Below are 16,877 nucleotides of genomic sequence, written 5' to 3'. Positions count from 1 at the left end.
GCACGGCAGCCGCAGCCGCCCGATTCCTCCCTCCCTGCTGTCCTCCACAAGGTGTGCAGCAACACGTCCCTTCACCCTTTCCGCGGCTTACTCGTCACAACCACAGTCAGTCAGGCGTCCGAAAGTACTCCCCAAAACCGACCGCACGGGAGTGGTGGGTGCGTTCCCCCGCAGACACCTGCTCCTCCCCGCCCCGGGCGCGCACCCCCACGCGTGCACCCCGCTCTCCCGGGACGGATTCCCCGCCTCCCGAGCGGAACTCGCCGCGCATTCCTGTTTTCCGATCGCCCTGGCTCCGCGATTCCCTTTTTTAAGGGGCATATCCGCACTCCAGGCCTCGGCAGTGGCCTACGGTGCCTCGGCGGCAGGTGAGAACGACTTTGGGGGAAAGCAGACGAGCGAGCGCCCCGCTGGGCGGCGTGTGCACGCTGCCCCCGCGGGCTTCCCGGGCGCCGTCCAGGTCCCGAGCGGCCGGGGTGCAAGCCCGCGCGGGACTCGGGGCGCACGGTCCCCGCGCGGCTCCTTCCCGCGCAGCGTCCGTAACCGCGACCCCCGCCTTGGGAGCCGCACCGAGTGACCGCGACCCCTTCCACTCGTGAGAGTGCGTGTGCTCTTCGATAGTGACTGCAGAATTTTGGAGGGGGACATTTTCTTTCCCACCAAAATGTTGGTGCTTTTTGCCTGCCTGTGAAATCCCTTCGCTCTGTTCTCAACTGCGTTCCGGGGACTCCTCTCCCTCCTGTGTTCACCGAATTTCAAGATACCTTCGGTCCGCACGAAACTACCACTTGGGCTACGTCATCCGCGCTACAATCATGCGTGTTCCTCTGAGGGGAACGCGTCCACCACCACACACACTCACCTGCGGAGACTCCAGAGCGAACCCAGGAACTTCAGGACCGGTCCCAGCGGAAGCAGGTGCGGGGGCGGGGGGCGTGCCATTAACTAAGTACGAGTTTCACTGAAGTTGGGTTCGCTCACCCTCGGCTGGACGGCAGGGAATAGTATATTTGTCTTGATCATCATATTACACCAAGGCCAGAGTAAGCAGACAGTAACTGTTGCTAAATGAAGGGATGAAATGTTCTGGATTTAATACAAAATCAGAGCCTCAGAGACAAGGTACCTAGAAAGGATATTTTCAATTAATTAAACCTCTTGGGTTAATACTCCTAGTTTAAAAAAAAATCATAAGGCTGTGATGATTATTAAATTAGATAATATCAGTAAAATGCTTAGAAAATTGTCTTGCAAATAATAATTGCTGTGGAAGTCATTTGACACTGTAGTTGGTTTATGACTAATAAAATAAACTAATGATTAATTCTATGAAATTATATTCAACAAGAAAACAAAACCCGGTAGGATAAAACAAAAATAAACAAACAAAACCCACCACATATGGTCAATTCACAGAAGAAAATCAAATGGTTAATGAGCATAACTGAAATGCTCCACCTAACTTACACATAAGGACAAGCCACTTACAATAGTGTCTTACTCTCCCTCCCGGACTCCCACTTTAGACTTCTGAAATGCTGTCCATGCAGGTGTTAATTGGCTCAACCACACTGAAGGAAAATTGCAAAGACCTATTAAAATTTACAGAGTTCATACCCTTCCTTAACCCAGAAGTCAAACCACTAGTAGTAGATTATGCTAGAGAAATACCAATGCTAGGTGAAAATAAAATATATATATATATACACACACACATACGTTACATATAGTACAGTGGGGCACTCCTGCTGATAGTTAAATATTAGAAACTACCCAATGCCCACCAAATGGAATACTTAGATAACTTTTTTTTTAAAGCAGGCAAAACAGAGCCCAACGCAGAGCTTGAACCCACGACCCTGAGATCAAAACCTGAGCAGAGATCAAGAGTCCCATGCTCAACCGACTGAGCCACGCATGTGCCCCCAAATAACTTATGATTAAACATAACATTGGAGGAGTATGTGATCATTAATAAAACACTACAGGGGCGCCTGGGTGGCTCAGTTGGTTGAGCGGCTGCCTTCAGTTCAGGTCATGGTCCCAGAGTCCTGGGATCTAGGCCCCCATCGGGCTCCTTGCTCCTCTGGGAGTCTGCTTCTCCCTCATGCTCTCCCTCTGCTGCTCCCCCTGCTTGTGCTCTCTCTGACAAATAAATAAAATCTTTTAAAAAAGTAAGAACAATACATATCTACAGGTAATAACTGACAAATATTTTCCCACTTATTTTTTCAAAGACAAATTACAGAACAGTATGTATAGTATTTTTTGTATTATTTTAGTGTTGTTTTAGTTTTAGGTGATAATTTAGATAATTATCATGTTTTTTAAGATTTTATTTTTTTTGAAAGTAATATCTACCTCCAAGGGGGGAGGTTTGAACTTACAACCCTGAGATCAAGAGTCGCATGCTCCACCCACTGAGCCAGCCAGGCACCCCAGAGTTTAGATATTTATTATCACTGAAGTCATCTAGCTATAGTCTCAATTTTATCAAGGTCCCAAACTTAGACATTCCATGTTATCTTCACAGAAGTATTATGTATGTCTATGTAACTATTATGCATACCATTGTGCATTTCTTTTTTATGAGTTAGCTGAAGAGTTTTTAATATATTCCAATATTTTCACATTTTATTTGGGATTTCTTTATTTTTTATATACTGGGCATGAACCTTTAGCAACTTCTGAAAGTCTCTGATATAAACAGAAAAAGCATCCTGAAGGATGTATATCAATTGTTAACAGCTAGGATCTGAGGTTTGTACTTTCTATATGAAATCTTTTTCAAGATTTTAATTTACCATGAGTACGTGTGACTTAGTAATTTCATTTTAAAAATTAAAGATAAATTGAAACAAAGTATTTAAAGGCAGAAGAGGGACACCTGGGTGGCTTAGTCGGTTAAGCGTCTGCCTTAGCCTCAGGTCATGATCCCAACCAGGGCCCTGGGATGGAGCCTTGCATCAGGTTCCCTGCTCAGCGGGGAGTCTGCTTCTCCCTCACTCTCTGCCCCTCCCCCTGCTCCTGCTCTCTCTCTCTCTCTCTCAATTAAATTAAATAAATAAAATCTTAAAAAAATTTATCTTGCTGAGCATGTAAGCAAATCTCTGCCCTACTAACTTTGGGCAATGGAATTGTTCACCTGATCCTTTATTTTAAGACCATTCTAAGAAAAATTATCACACTGATCAAAATAAAAAAAGATAAAGCAAAGAAATCTGAAGAAGCCATTTTTTCCTTACTAGACATTCTCAATAAATAAGTAGTGCTTATATTTAAAATTCCCATCTCTCTTCTCTTACATACTGGAATATTTATGGATAAAATGATATGATGCCTGGATTTTTCTACAGGAGGAAAAATATTATATATAGAGAGGGAGAGGTTAGAAAAACATTGCTAAATCTTGCAGCTGGGAGACAGACATATGAGGCTTTGTTATTTACCTTCTTTGTGTGTGTTTAAAATTTCTGTAATGAAAGTAGCAGATGTTTGGCTGGCTCAGTCAGTAGAGCATAGGACTCTTGATCTCAGGGTCAAGGGTTCGAGCCCCACATTGGGGGAAGTGTTTACTTAAATATTTTTTAATATCCATAATAAAAAGTTATAATATGTTTGACTTTGCTTCATTGCATGAAATATGCCAGATGTTATGGTCCCAGCACAAGCGGAATTAATAAAATGGTCATGGAAAGTATAAGTAGATAAACAGAGATATATAACTTTGCTGACAAGAAAAGCGGAGGGAGGGGTTTTGACACCCTTTTTGTCGAAATTCCTTACGGACAACCTAAAGGCGTGTGGATGAAACCAGTAAATTGGACAAGCCCGCGGGGCGCCCCAGGTGCGCAAGTGCCTGGGCGGTGCTCACCCGGCTGCGGGCCCCACGCCTCCGCCCCGAGACCAGCAAGGGGCCCCCGGCTGCGAGCCTCAGCTTGCACCTTATTCCCGGGAAAGCGCAGAAGGTCGGGGAGCACAAGCTGGTGTCGGGGCCACTGCGCCTGACCGGCTCCCAGACGTTGGCGGGGGAGGCGGGGGCCGCTCCGCAGGCTTCCGTAATTCCTGGGGCCTGTCTTCTGAAGCCCCCACAGCTGGGTGGTGACGGGGGCAAGCCCCCACGGCGTCCCCCTCCCGCCCTGACCCCGGGGACCCCAGGGTCACCTCTGCAGGGGGGGGCGCCGGGTGTCCGCAGCCCAGCTCCTGACCTCCGCGCCCAGCGTGGGACGCTAACATTCAGACAACGGATCGAAAGATGCATTCGCGTCGGAGTGGCAGACGCCACCGTAGGACCCCACCTGCCAAACCCCAGGATCTGGGTCCGCGGGGCGCGCAGGGCCCCACCCGGCCTCCCGGGGGCTTCCGAAGGCCCTCCCCGGCCGGCCTGCGGACGTCGCTGCCCGGAGCCCGAACCTTTCCCACCTGCTGGCGAGCGTCTCCCCGGGCCCAGGTCCCGCCGCCTCGGCACGAAAACCCGGGACTGCGGGGCGGGTTTCGGCGCTGGGGAGGCAGGGCCCGCAACCCGCTGAATGGGAGAAAATATTTACACACCACATGTCTGGTCGGGGCATACTTCACTTGACTGCACTTGCCTTTTTCCCCTGCACATATGACAGCCCTGCATCAAGCGAGTCTCCTGGCGCCACTTTTCAACATTTGCTCACTTTGTTTTTCGACCTTTTCATTTCAACCTTTTTCAGTATTATTTTGTTTTTTAAAAACTTTATTTACCTGAGAGAAAAAGAGATAGCGACAGAGGTAGCCAGAGAGCCCCAGGCGGGGCTCGATCCCAGGACCGCGGGATCAGGACCAGAGCCGAAGGCAGACGCTTAACCGACTGAGCCACTCAAGCGCCCCTAAACTTTTTTTTTTTATCATATTCCTTTATATGGTTGGCACAGTGTTGGCACTTAACAAAGGCTTGAGAAAAGAATGAGTGCATTTTGTTCTGGATCTCTTCCAGTTCTAAAACTGCATTATTTTAGAGCTTATGTCCAGCAAGGTGAGCTGTCGCTAGAAGAATTTCAGTATCTAAGAAGTAAGTGGCGTATGAGTTCATCTTAGAGGAGACCTGAGTTTGGAAAGAAGCTTGATAATCATCCAGTAGAAAATGGAGATGCTACAATAAAATACTTCAGCACAAATTGACCTCTGGTGGGAAGAGATCCAGTGAGAGAATTCCTTAAATGTGAACAATTTTACGTGTTACGGTGTAGCTATCAATTCAGTGTAGAATATAAAGAAGACTGATACTGTCTCAGAACACCCCAACCTTCACTATACTGAGATATGTACAGCATATACCTCACCTACCCTCTACAATTCTCCAATCAAAATCAATACCTCATATTCACTCTTTGGGTTTGTTTTGGTGTAAGTATTGTTTTTATTTTGACCTTTACTTAGAAAAAATTGTAGGAACAATGGAATGAGCACTATATTCCTTTTCCCTAGATTCACCTATTATTAATGCTTGCCACTTGTTTTCTCCTTCATATATACTTTACTGCTATTACCTGCTAATCCACTAAACCCCTTGAAAATGTGTTGCAGGGGCGCCTGGGTCGCTGTTGGTTAAGCGTCTGCCTTTGGTCAGGTCATGATCCCAGGGTCCTGGGACCAAGCCCCTCAATCGGCTCCCTGCTCAGTGGGGAGTCTGCTTCTCCCTCTCCCTCTCTCCCCAGCTCCTGCTGTCTCTCTCTCAAATTAATGCAATCTAAAAACAAAACAAAACAAAAACAAAAACTTGCTGCAGTACAAAGAACCTTCACCCCTAAACACTTCAGCAAGTACCTTCTGAGAGAAGAGACCTTCGTCTTGTGACCACAAAACGATGATTGACTCAGGAAACTGAACAGATGCAATGCTGTTATTGAACGTATAGTCGGTGTTTACTTTAAACCAACTGTCCCAATGATATTCTTTACATAAATTTTATTCCTATCTAGGATCCAACCTTAGCTTATACATTGACTTTAGTTATTATATTTCTTTAATTTCCTTTAATCTAAAACAATTCCTCAATGCTTCTCTTTTATAATGTAGATACTTTTGAAGAACACAGGCCAACACTCTACCCCAAATTTGGGTTTGTCTAATGTTTCCTTTTTTTTTTAAGATTTTATTTATTTATTTGACAGAGAGAGACACAGCGAGAGAGGGAACACAAGCAGGGGGAGTGGGAGAGGGAGAAGCAGGCTTCCCACTGAGCAGGGAGCCCGATGCGGGGCTCGATCCCAGGACCCCGGGACCATGACCTGAGCCGAAAGCAGACGCTTAACGACTGAGCCACTCAGGCGCCCTCAAATGTTTCCTTATGATTAGATTCGGGTTACACATTTTCGCCAGAAATACCACAGAAGTCATGATGTGTCCTCAGTGAAGCAATCATATCAGAAGTCATGTATCAGTTCATCCTGTTTCTAGTTGTTGTTTGATTACCTGGTTAAGGTGTTGTTTGCCAGATTTCTCCACAGCAAAGCTATCATTTCGCCTGGATTATGTTTTTGAATTTAGGCAGATAGCTCCTTAGGCCATGGTCAAGAACCACTTAACACCAGCAGCTGCAGGATCAGCTCCTTGTGCATCTCTGGCCTCAGCCACTGGTAATTAACTCAGAGCTGCACAGGGCCCAGGAACCTCCTCCCCTTCCTTCAATATTTACGGAGCAACTAATACTTGTCAGGTACCGTTTAAAGTGCTGAGATATACTGAGAATAAAACAAGAGTCCGGCTTCCCGCCATTCTTAGCTCAAAATGTTCTGGAGGGCTCCCCTGCTGGGTCTCATTAGACATAGGACTTAACAGGTAACAAAAAACTAACACAGACTTTGGTAAGAAGACAATTCTGTTTAATCCCCCATATCTGTTTAGAATGTTTGTATTATTGTCTAGGGTTATTCTCAAATTAAGCTTAACAAAAGCTGATGTATTTCTTGGAGAGAAATGTGTAGAATATATGTGGGTTGAAAGCCAGTTCAAAGTAACAGCTTTTACCAAGGACAATGATGCTATATAGAGAGATACATCCAAAAACATTATCAATAAATCCAGACTTCTGAAAACATATTCAAGTAACCCACAGGAAGGCAAGGAAGAGAAACCACAGAAATGCAATACAGGGAATAAGGGAAAAAAATAGCAAACTTAAGCCTTAAAATACCAAGAATTACATTAAATGGAAATCATTTCCATCCTCCAAATAAAAGACAAAGATTGGGGGTTTGAATTTAAAAACATCACCCAAGCATATGCTGTTTATAAGGAGCTCACCTCAAATTTAATGATATAAATAAACTGAAAGTAAAAGGGTGGTAAAAGATACATCATGCAAACATCAAAGAAAAGAAGCAGGGATTATTCCTTTGCTGGCTGTCTAGATTTCAGAAGGTGTTGAAGAAAATGTTAATTATGCACATTACACTTCAAAACGTGTCACATCTATAGTGTTACGTTGTGGGTAGCACACAAAAAAATGAGAAAATACTCTTCCAGTGTTTGAAAAATATCCTGGGCTTCATATCATATCCCTCACAACATGGGTAGTGCTGAAGCTGAAAGAGGCTTCCGTTGTGTAAATATAATTTGTAGGAGGGTGAAAACGCTGGACTGGAAGGTTCGGTTTTCCCGCTTCCCTTTTGTCCTTCTCAGTTGTGAGCTCAAGGAGCATTTTCACAAGGAGAAAAGTATGCCCTGGGCTTTCGCCATAAAGGCCCCATGAGACTTTGAGCTTCTGGAGGCCAATGCCCTTCTGCTGTCCGTATCAGGACTTTAACACATCCTTTATTCACCAGGAAATGCTAATTCTGGTGGGGATCAGGAAGGGTCTGCAGACCACTCACTTCTGGTCAAAGGCTTGGTTAGGTAGGGAGAGAAACACAACTCACCTCACACATCCCAAACTTGGATTTTCTAGTGTCCTCGACTGGTACTCAGAGTAGGTTTTTTTTTTAAGATTTTATTTATCTGACAGAGAGAGAGCACAAGTAGGCAGGGAGGCAGGCAGAGGCAGAGGGAGAAGCAGGCTCCCCGCGGAGCAGGGAGCCCGACGTGGGGCTCGATCCCAGGACCCTGGGATCATGACCTGAGCCGAAGGCAGACGCTTCACTGACTGATGCACCCAGGGCCCCCAGAGTAGTAATTTCAGTGCTGGGAATGGCTAATGCTAGTTAGAAATCAAAATGGTTTTGGACACCTGGGTGGCTCAGGTCACGATCTCAGGTCCTGGGATCGAGCCCCGCGTCGGGCTCCCCCTCTCTTCCCCGCTCATGCTCTCTTCTATCTCTGTTGCTATCTCTGTCTCTATCTCTCAAATAAACAAAATCTTAAAAAAAAAAATCAAAATGGTTTGAAAAAACAACATAAAAACTCATGAATTCAGTAGAAAAATATTTTTTATAGCTGCTTTGTGTATTTTTTCATCATATTAACTAATACTTCATTGCATTTAGTAAAAGTAATCACAGGTAAATTTCTTGTTGACATTTTTCTAAACTCTCAACTTTTCTAGCATTTATGACCTTTATAAGAACTCTTTGATGTGGCATCTCTGATTTTCTTTAAATAATGAAGTCCAAGAAACATTTTATTTCAGTTAAAAAAAAAAAAGTCCTGGATTCTTGCTGGAGTTGTTGCCTAACACCGGGGCAAGGTGTCCAGTTGCTGTGGACTCTCTGGCCCTTGATCAGGGCCGAGTTCCCACGCAGGCTCCACTCTGCTCACTCTGCTCACTCTGCTGTTGGGGCTTAGCAGTGTGGCCCCTCAGATGTTGGAACAGCATTGCTCTCTGCCTGTAGGCCTTCCCACACTCTTCACACTGATGGAGTTTTTCCTCAGAGTGGACTCTCTTACGTCTATTGAGGTCTGACTTCCAACTGAAGGCCCGCCCACATGTGGAACACTCAAAAGGTTTCTCTCCTGTGTGGATTCTGAGATGGTGACTCAGACCTGTCTTCTGACAGAAGGCTTTGCCTCACTCTACACTGACAGGGCTTCACCTTGTTGTGAATCCCCTGGTGTTTGAGAAGATGCTCTCCCCTTGTGAAGGCCTTCCCACACTCAGAACACTGGTAGGTTTTATCCCCAGTGTGGACTCTTTTATGGTTCTGCAGGCCAGTTGACCGAGTAAAGGTCTTTCCACACTCGTCACACTTACATTTTCTTGGTTCGAGGGGTTGGGGGGGTTCCTGTGCTTCCCTCTCAACCTGTTTATGAGCACTGACTGAAGCCTTCACCACACTCACCACAATTATAGGACTTCTCTCCAGTGTGACTTGTTTGATGTATGATCAGGGTTGAGCTCATGCTAAAGGCTTTTCCACACTCGGCACACTCGTAGGGTTTTTCCCCCGAGTGGATTCTGTGATGGATTATGAGTTCTGAGCTCATAATGAGGCTAAAGCCTCATCCACATACAGGACATTCAAAAGGTTTCTCTCCAGTATGGATTCTCTGGTGTTGGTTAAGTCCTGCATACTGAGTGAAGGCTTTCCCACACACTTACCATTTATAGGGTTTTTCTTCACTGTGAATTTGCTGATGCTCAATAATGTGTGAACATTGCCTGAAGGTTTTCCCACACTCATTACATCTGTAAGGTTTCTCTCTGCTGTGGAATCGCTGATGTTCAGTGAGGTCTGAACTGTGGCAGGAGGCTTTACCACAGTCCGCACATTCAAAAGGTCTCTCTCTAGCGTGGAGACTTTGATGCTTTGTAAGAACTGATCTCTGACGGGAACACCAGCCACATATACTCTACCGATATGGCTTTTCTCTAGTGTGGATTTTGAGATGTTGGAAGAGGCCTGCTTTCTGACTGAAACCTTTGCCACACTCTTTACAGTGATAAGCCTTTCCATGCTTCGAAGCCCCTGGTGCTGGGTAAGGTCTGCATGTCTGATGAAGGCCCTTCCACATTCCGTGCGAGTATGGTTTCTCCCCAGTGTGGATCCTCCTATGCATGTGAAGGCCTCTTATCCAGGTGAAGGTTTTCCTACATTCTTCACATGTATTTATTTTCTTACCTGTGGCACCCCCATCCTGCGTTTCCAAACTTCCATTAGGCTGTCTCCTGTGCGTTCGGCATGCTGAGACAGAGTTCCGTCATGTTCATCAGACCCCTTCCCACATGGTTCTGCTTCTTCACAAAGTTCCCGCTTCATGCCTAATGTCATGTTGTCAGTCCTCACACCACCACCTGAACGCAGACCACACAACTTGAGGAGCAAAGATAACTCAAAAATAATTTAAGAGACAGACAGCTGGAAAGGTTAATCTTTATTTTAGGTTGATGTTAACAGATGATATTGTTTCCTCTCTTAGTGTTAGAGGTTCAGAGAAAGAGGTTAGTCAAGGTGGGAGGAACGGTAGTAATACAGTGTGGAAGTGAGAAAGAAAAAAGCATGGCTGAGTTACCAGCAGAGTGTGGCAAAGTTGACAGGCTGTCACTTCTGTGATTACATAAGACTGTACCTTCCAACTTGCTAGTGGACTCTCTATTGACACTCGTCCTCGCTGGCTTGCCGACTTCGATGAAGAAAGCCACCATATGGAGAAGCCCATGGGGCAAGGAACTAAGGGGGGCCTCTGGCTAGCAGCCAGCAAGGGACTGAGACCCTCTGTCTGACGGAGAAGTGAGTCCTGCCAACAGCTATGTGAGGTTGGAAGTGGATCCTTCCCTAATCACAACTCAGATGAGACATCAGCCCTGGGACCTTGACTGCAACCTTGTAAAAGACCCAGAAGCACAGAGCCTGGCTGAGCCACCCCAGACTCTCCACCTACAGAAACTGTGAGATAAAGCATATGTGTAGTTTGAAGCCACTAACTTTGTGGTAATTTGTTAAGCAGCAGTTGAGAACTAATATACCAGTGATATGAACTACAAAGCTTCCTTAGTATAGGAACTACTACACTTAAAAAGAAAGGAGAGAGATGCCTGGCTGGCTCAGTTGGAAGAACATGCAACACTTGACCTCAGGGTTGTGAGTTTGAACCCCAGGTTGGATGTAGAGATTGCTTAAAATTAAAATCTTTATTTATTTGTAAAGATTTTATTTGAGAAAGTGAGCAAGTGACAGAGAGAGAGAGCATAAGTGGGGATAGGGACAGAGGGAAAGAGAGAGACGTGGACTCTGCCGAGCAGGGAGCCCGATGCGGGGCTCGATCCCAGGGCCCTGGGATCATGACCTGAGCCGAAGGCAGACGCTTAACTGAGAGCCACTCAATTGTCCCAAAATTAAAATCTTAAAAAAAAATAGAAAAAAAGTATGGTGCCCGGGTGGCTCAGTCAGTTAGGCATCCAACTCTTCACTTTGGCTCAGGGTTTTGGGATCAGTCCCCGGTCGGGCTCCACGCTCAGCAGGGAGTCTGCTTGAGATTCTCTCTCTCCCTCTGTCCCTCCCCCCACTCTCTAAATAAATAAAATCTTTAAAAAAAGAGGGAAAACAAACCATACATTGAAAATCATATATGTGTGTGTACGTATACGCAGCTATGCACGTATGCATGTTTGTACTTGTATTTATATATTTATATGTGTATAGATGACACGTACATCAAAAAACATAAGAAAATTATGTTAACATCAAATGTACTTGTCCTAATAGCCATATCAATAAATGCAAATGGCTTAACTCATTAAAAAAACATCAGATTTGATCAGAGACCAAAACGCCACTCTATTATACATACAGGAGACATATATACAACATACTGATTGAGAAAAGTTATGAATCAAGGATGGATAAGGCTATGTTAAGCAAATGCAAATAAAAGGAAAGAAGGCATCAAGATTTCAATTTCAGAGAAAGGGGGGATTCAAGCCAAAAGCATGAAATGAGACAAAGAAGACTACTTAAAAATGCTAAAATAAAGAACACAATGTGCAATGCAGATGTAACAAATATGAATAATTATGCAGAAAACAACACAGTGACAACTTTCCTGAAGCAGAAACTATAGGTGATATAAAAAGAAACAGACAAAACAAAGAATAGACTTTAACTGTCCTTTCTATGTCTGAAAAACACCAAATGGACCAGAAAAATATAGATAAAAAAAGATTTACAAAATGAAATCAATAAATTCAATCTTATAGATACATATGTATGTCAAGGTCTGACCCTGAAAATAAAACGACTTTTCAGATGTGCAGTGAACATTAATGAAAGCTACCTATTGGGTCATAAGAAAACCACAATAAATTCTATAAGATAGGAATAATAACACAAACACTCTCTGATCACAATAAATTAAAAACAAAATCAGAAAACAAGCTCTTTCATCTGTAAATTTTAAACTCCAACAATTGCTAGTTCAAAGGCAAACTTTCAGATTTTCTGGAAAATAATAATGAAAACACATTTCAGAACATTTGGAATTCATCTAAACCAGTGTTCAATGAAATATTGATAGCATCAAATACTTATATTAGTAAACAGGAGAATGAAAATACATAAATCAACCCAGCTCAAAAGTTAGGAAAATGGGGCGCCTGGGTGACTCAGTTGGTTAAGTGTCTGACTCTTGATCTCAGCTCAGGTTTTGATCTCAGGGTCATGAGTTCAAGCCCAGCATTGGGCTCCATACTGGGCGTGGAGCCTACTTAAAACAAAACAAAAAATACCACAAAAAAACAAAACCAAGAGAGCCTGCTCATTTATGCACTTTATTGGCTTTTCTCCCTTTAGTGTGTCAGTCCGTGCTCTCTTTGTGCTTCCTGGGATCCCCTTTATACAAACTGTTAAAACCATAAGTAAATAAGTGACTGAGTGAATAAACAAACCAAAGGAGAACACAAGAATGGAATTTTAAAAAAATGAAGAAACCAAATGCAATACAGAACAGTGATGGAACGTAATGGTAAAGCAGAATGAATACATCAATACAAATTCATGTTTGTTAGGAAAAAATGTCTATCTAGCTCTGCCCATGAAATGCCCTAGAAGCAGGGTTACCTATGTGATAAAGAACACCCCTAACACCCAGACTTTATTCTCCAATAGCATTCTCTATTAACAAGAACCAAGGCTCGTTCAGAAATGGGTGATACCAGATCTGGGTATAGGGAAGGTACAAGGTGAGCCTAAAACAAGTTATTTTGTTCAAAAAGCAAAAGCAAGCAGTCAAAATTAAAGAGCCATGGCAAAACAGAGATAGGAGCAAGACTGAAGACATCCACACAAGCCGAAGATGTGTGGAATAAGGCATGGGTTTTTAATGAGGGGGCTGAAACACACCGACTCAGTAAAAATTCCTACGTCCAGAGGTGCCCGGGTGGCTCAGTCGGTGAAGCGGCTGCCTTCGGCTCAGGTCATGATCCCAGGGCCCTGGATCGAGCCCCATGTCAGGCTCCCCGCTCCTCAGGGAGTCGGCTTCCCCTCTATCCTCCCCTCCCATGCTCTCTCTCTCAAATAAATTAAAGCTTTAAAAAAATAAATTCCTAAGTTCATAATGATACCAACACAGAAAACGTCCTAAAATCTCAAGTCGCCATTTAAGATGACTAATAACCCACTTTTTGAATTTGAACATTGGTAAATAAAGGGGGAAAAACAAAGCATCAATCATGCATGACCGCTTAGAAGGAAGTGACCAAATAGATGTGATGAAGGAAAGCTTCAGTATGAAGAATGCCAGTTAATAAAATAGAAGGAGTAAAGAATTATAAAATCATCCTGTAACCCTTAATAAAGTGGTTGACCCATACAAGGATTATCAAACATTTCTCATTTGTTGACGGGAAACCATTCACATAGTGCCAAAGTGACACCACATCGTTAGCTACAAGGGAAAACGATGAAGGGATCACACTGTCCTGCCAAGCCAGAGCTTTAATAGTGGGCCACCCGGGTATTAACGTCTCCTCTTATCTAGTATTAATTCTAGCAAAAATGTTTAACTCGAATCCTTTAAGCCTTGAGATCTAATTTCCAGTTTATAGGAAATACAAGGTACGTGGGCAGCACAGTAAGTGATACAATGAGGAAGCAATCAGAAAACTCCAGAGGGTGGGAAACTAGCCTCCGCTCATCTGAAAGTCTGGGCTATGGGAAAAAAGGATAGGGGAACTGTTCTAAAGTAGAAAAGAATTAAGAGGCATAATGACCAGATACATCATGCTCCCCTGGGTTCTAACCTGAGTTGGACAAATCAGCTTTAAATACGTTTTGGAGGGGCGCCTGGGTGGCTCAGTCAGTGACCTTCGGCTCAGGCCATGACCTCAGGGTCCTGGGATCCTTGACCCACTCCACGCTCAGCAGGGAGTCTGCTTCTCCATCTGCCCCCTCTCCCGACTGGTGCTCTCCATCTCCACCCCCGCCCATGGTGCTCTCAAATAAACAAATAAAATCTTTAAAAAATACATTTAAGAAAAAATGAGACTATTTGAATTTGGATTGAATTTAGATAACATGAAAATGTACTGACAGAGGAAAGATCATTAACAAAATATCTGGTTATAAAATAGCACAGAGTATGATCTTCTTTTGGTAAAAGGTAGTGTGTATGCACATGTGTACACATATATGCACATAAATACCTATGCACATAAAAAGATACAGATATAGAATAAAAAGCCATCAATTATAATCTGAGTGACAGAACATCGTGCTTTATTTTCTTATGTTGCTTTTATGTATTTTCTAACTTTGTACAATGCATATATACTTCTCTGGTAATAATAAAGGGTAACTTTCAGAAAAGTCAGTACAGTTTTACAGTGTTAATATCCTATCTATCTACTGAAGGATGTAAGCATCAAAATACTTGAGATAACATTTGCTACTAGACCATATGTAGAAATTTCAAATACAGATATTTAAAACCGACCATACTACTGAGGCTGCTCTGAAAGGACTTATTACCTTTTAATCATTATTACCCTAAATGTCACCTTTGTCATGTTCTTCAATAACCCTTGTCAAAAGGAATTAGTGTCACACGCCAAAAAAATTTCAACTCAAGAGGTCATTTCAGTCCAAATTCCCTAGAGAAATTCATGCCTCACCTCCTTCCTCTGATGGTTGGGGCTCAGGTCCTTTGCCCTTGAACTGGATCACTGGGGGCTGAACCCATGTGTATGAAGATCCTTCATCTAGTGTCTGAAGGGTCACTGTCTACAAAAGGATTTCCTGTTCCAGAGCATGGGCTTACACCTAGAGACAAGCAAATCATTAAGCTTTAAGGATATCAAGAATTTAACAGAGATTGAACCTCTGGAGGAGTCCACAAGAAATATTCTCCAAGAGACTAGGAAAAAAATGTGAGAAACCAGGGCCTTGTTTACCTTCTGGGGCACTGAGAAGCGGCCAGAAAGCAAAATTTGATCAGGTCTTGTTTCTGTCATTTCACTGTTGGCCGTGTGGTCTTGGCCAAGTTACCCAACCTCTCTGAACTTAGTTTTCCATGTGTGCAAATTGGGAATGATTTCACCTACTTCTTTGTTGCTGTGAGCTGAGTGACCTGTAAAGTAAGGAGCATGATGCTCCTCATTCTATCTGAAATACAGAATGCCTTCAGTATCCTTGCTCACCATCCCAGAATCTGCTGTTCCCCACTTTCCCTCTTTACTGGGCTGGCTTAGCGAGAAGCTCAGTTCCCTGCTGAATGCTGGGTTTTCCCATTGTTCTCTGAGTTCCACAACTGAGAAAGCTTTGTTCCAAGCTTTCCACAACCATATCAGACCAGTGTCTTCCTACTGGTACACTTCTCTTTCCTTCCAGATCCTCCAGCACGGTCACTGTCTGCTCCCCGCTCTCGGGGTGCTGCTCCCGCACCCGGGCCTGCAGCTCCTCGGGCAGGAGGGTCAGGAACTGCTCCAGCACCAGCAGCTCCACGATCTGCTCCTTGCTGTGGGTCTCGGGCCTGAGCCACTGACGGCACAGCTCCCGGAGCCGGCTCAGGGCCAGACGGGGTCCAAGGGAACCCTGGTAGCAGAAGTGTTTGAACTGTTGCCTGAAAATCTCCCAAGCAGGGGGGCTGGTCCTCCGGAAAGCTGAGAGCCTGATCCCTGGGTGGTCCTCCTCCAACTCCACCTTCACCATCTCAGGCCCCTGCCGACCCGTCCGGCTTCGAACAACTGGCCAGCAGACTTTCTTGTGTCCACAGCCATCCCGCCTGGCTTCTGCTGGAGTGCAAACTGGAGACTTCTGAGGGCATTCTAGCGAACAGAATTTAAGGAGATAAATGGCAAAGCTGTGAAGAACCCACAAAGGAGGACCTGTAACCGGAGTAACTAATTTTATTCATTCATTAAATCCACAAGTATTTATTAATAGAGGCCTCCCTTGTGCAGAAAGTGTTCTACGTTCTTGAAACACATTCGTGCCCAAAGCAAAGCCCCCTGCCGTCCTGGAGGTCGGCTGCACTTGGGGCGATCAGCAGACACAAGTATGAACAGCATGCGCGAGGTCAGACGGCGCTACGTTTTGGCAGGTGGGGGCAGGTGCAACGAGGCAACCAGCGGCGCGCGAGAAGCCTGCAAATCCGGCAGTAATTACACCAAAGAGGTCCCAGCCCAGAGCAAAACTTCCAAGCGTATCTGTGGGCGCCGGGTTTTCCGCACTCGAGTACTTCCGCCGCCACTGCCGGGAGAAGCAGTGAGGAATCCCGTCAGAAAAACCGTGCCCTTTTCTCATGCGAACTTGGCGGAACGGAGGGCGAAGTCGCGCTCCGGCTCCCACGGCGCCCGCGGCCCGGGCTCGGTCCCCGGAGACGCCCGGCAGCCGGGCGGGGTCCTGCGTAGGCGGCCCTGAGGCCGGGCCTCCGCGGGGCCTTCACGCCGGGGCCCCCTCGCCTCCCAGCTCGTCGGAGCCCCCGCCGCTGGGCTCCGAGGCCGAACCCGGCACCGCAGCGCGAGGGACACGTCCTGCCTCCCG

At 45.0% G+C, this 16,877-nt stretch overlaps 1 pseudogene; it reads right to left on the bottom strand.

Annotated features, from left to right (window-relative positions):
- Positions 1 to 8,683: 8,683 nt before the first annotated feature.
- LOC114199794 (uncharacterized) lies at positions 8,684 to 16,215 on the bottom strand (annotated as a pseudogene).
- Positions 16,216 to 16,877: the final 662 nt, after the last annotated feature.

The sequence above is a fragment of the Eumetopias jubatus genome, unplaced genomic scaffold (assembly GCF_037043125.1).
Source record: "Eumetopias jubatus isolate StellerSeaLion01/CBP00866 unplaced genomic scaffold, mEumJub1_p1.0 scaffold_6, whole genome shotgun sequence".
NCBI classification, from domain to species: domain Eukaryota; kingdom Metazoa; phylum Chordata; class Mammalia; order Carnivora; family Otariidae; genus Eumetopias; species Eumetopias jubatus.
This window is presented reverse-complemented; position numbering and strand designations above follow the sequence as displayed.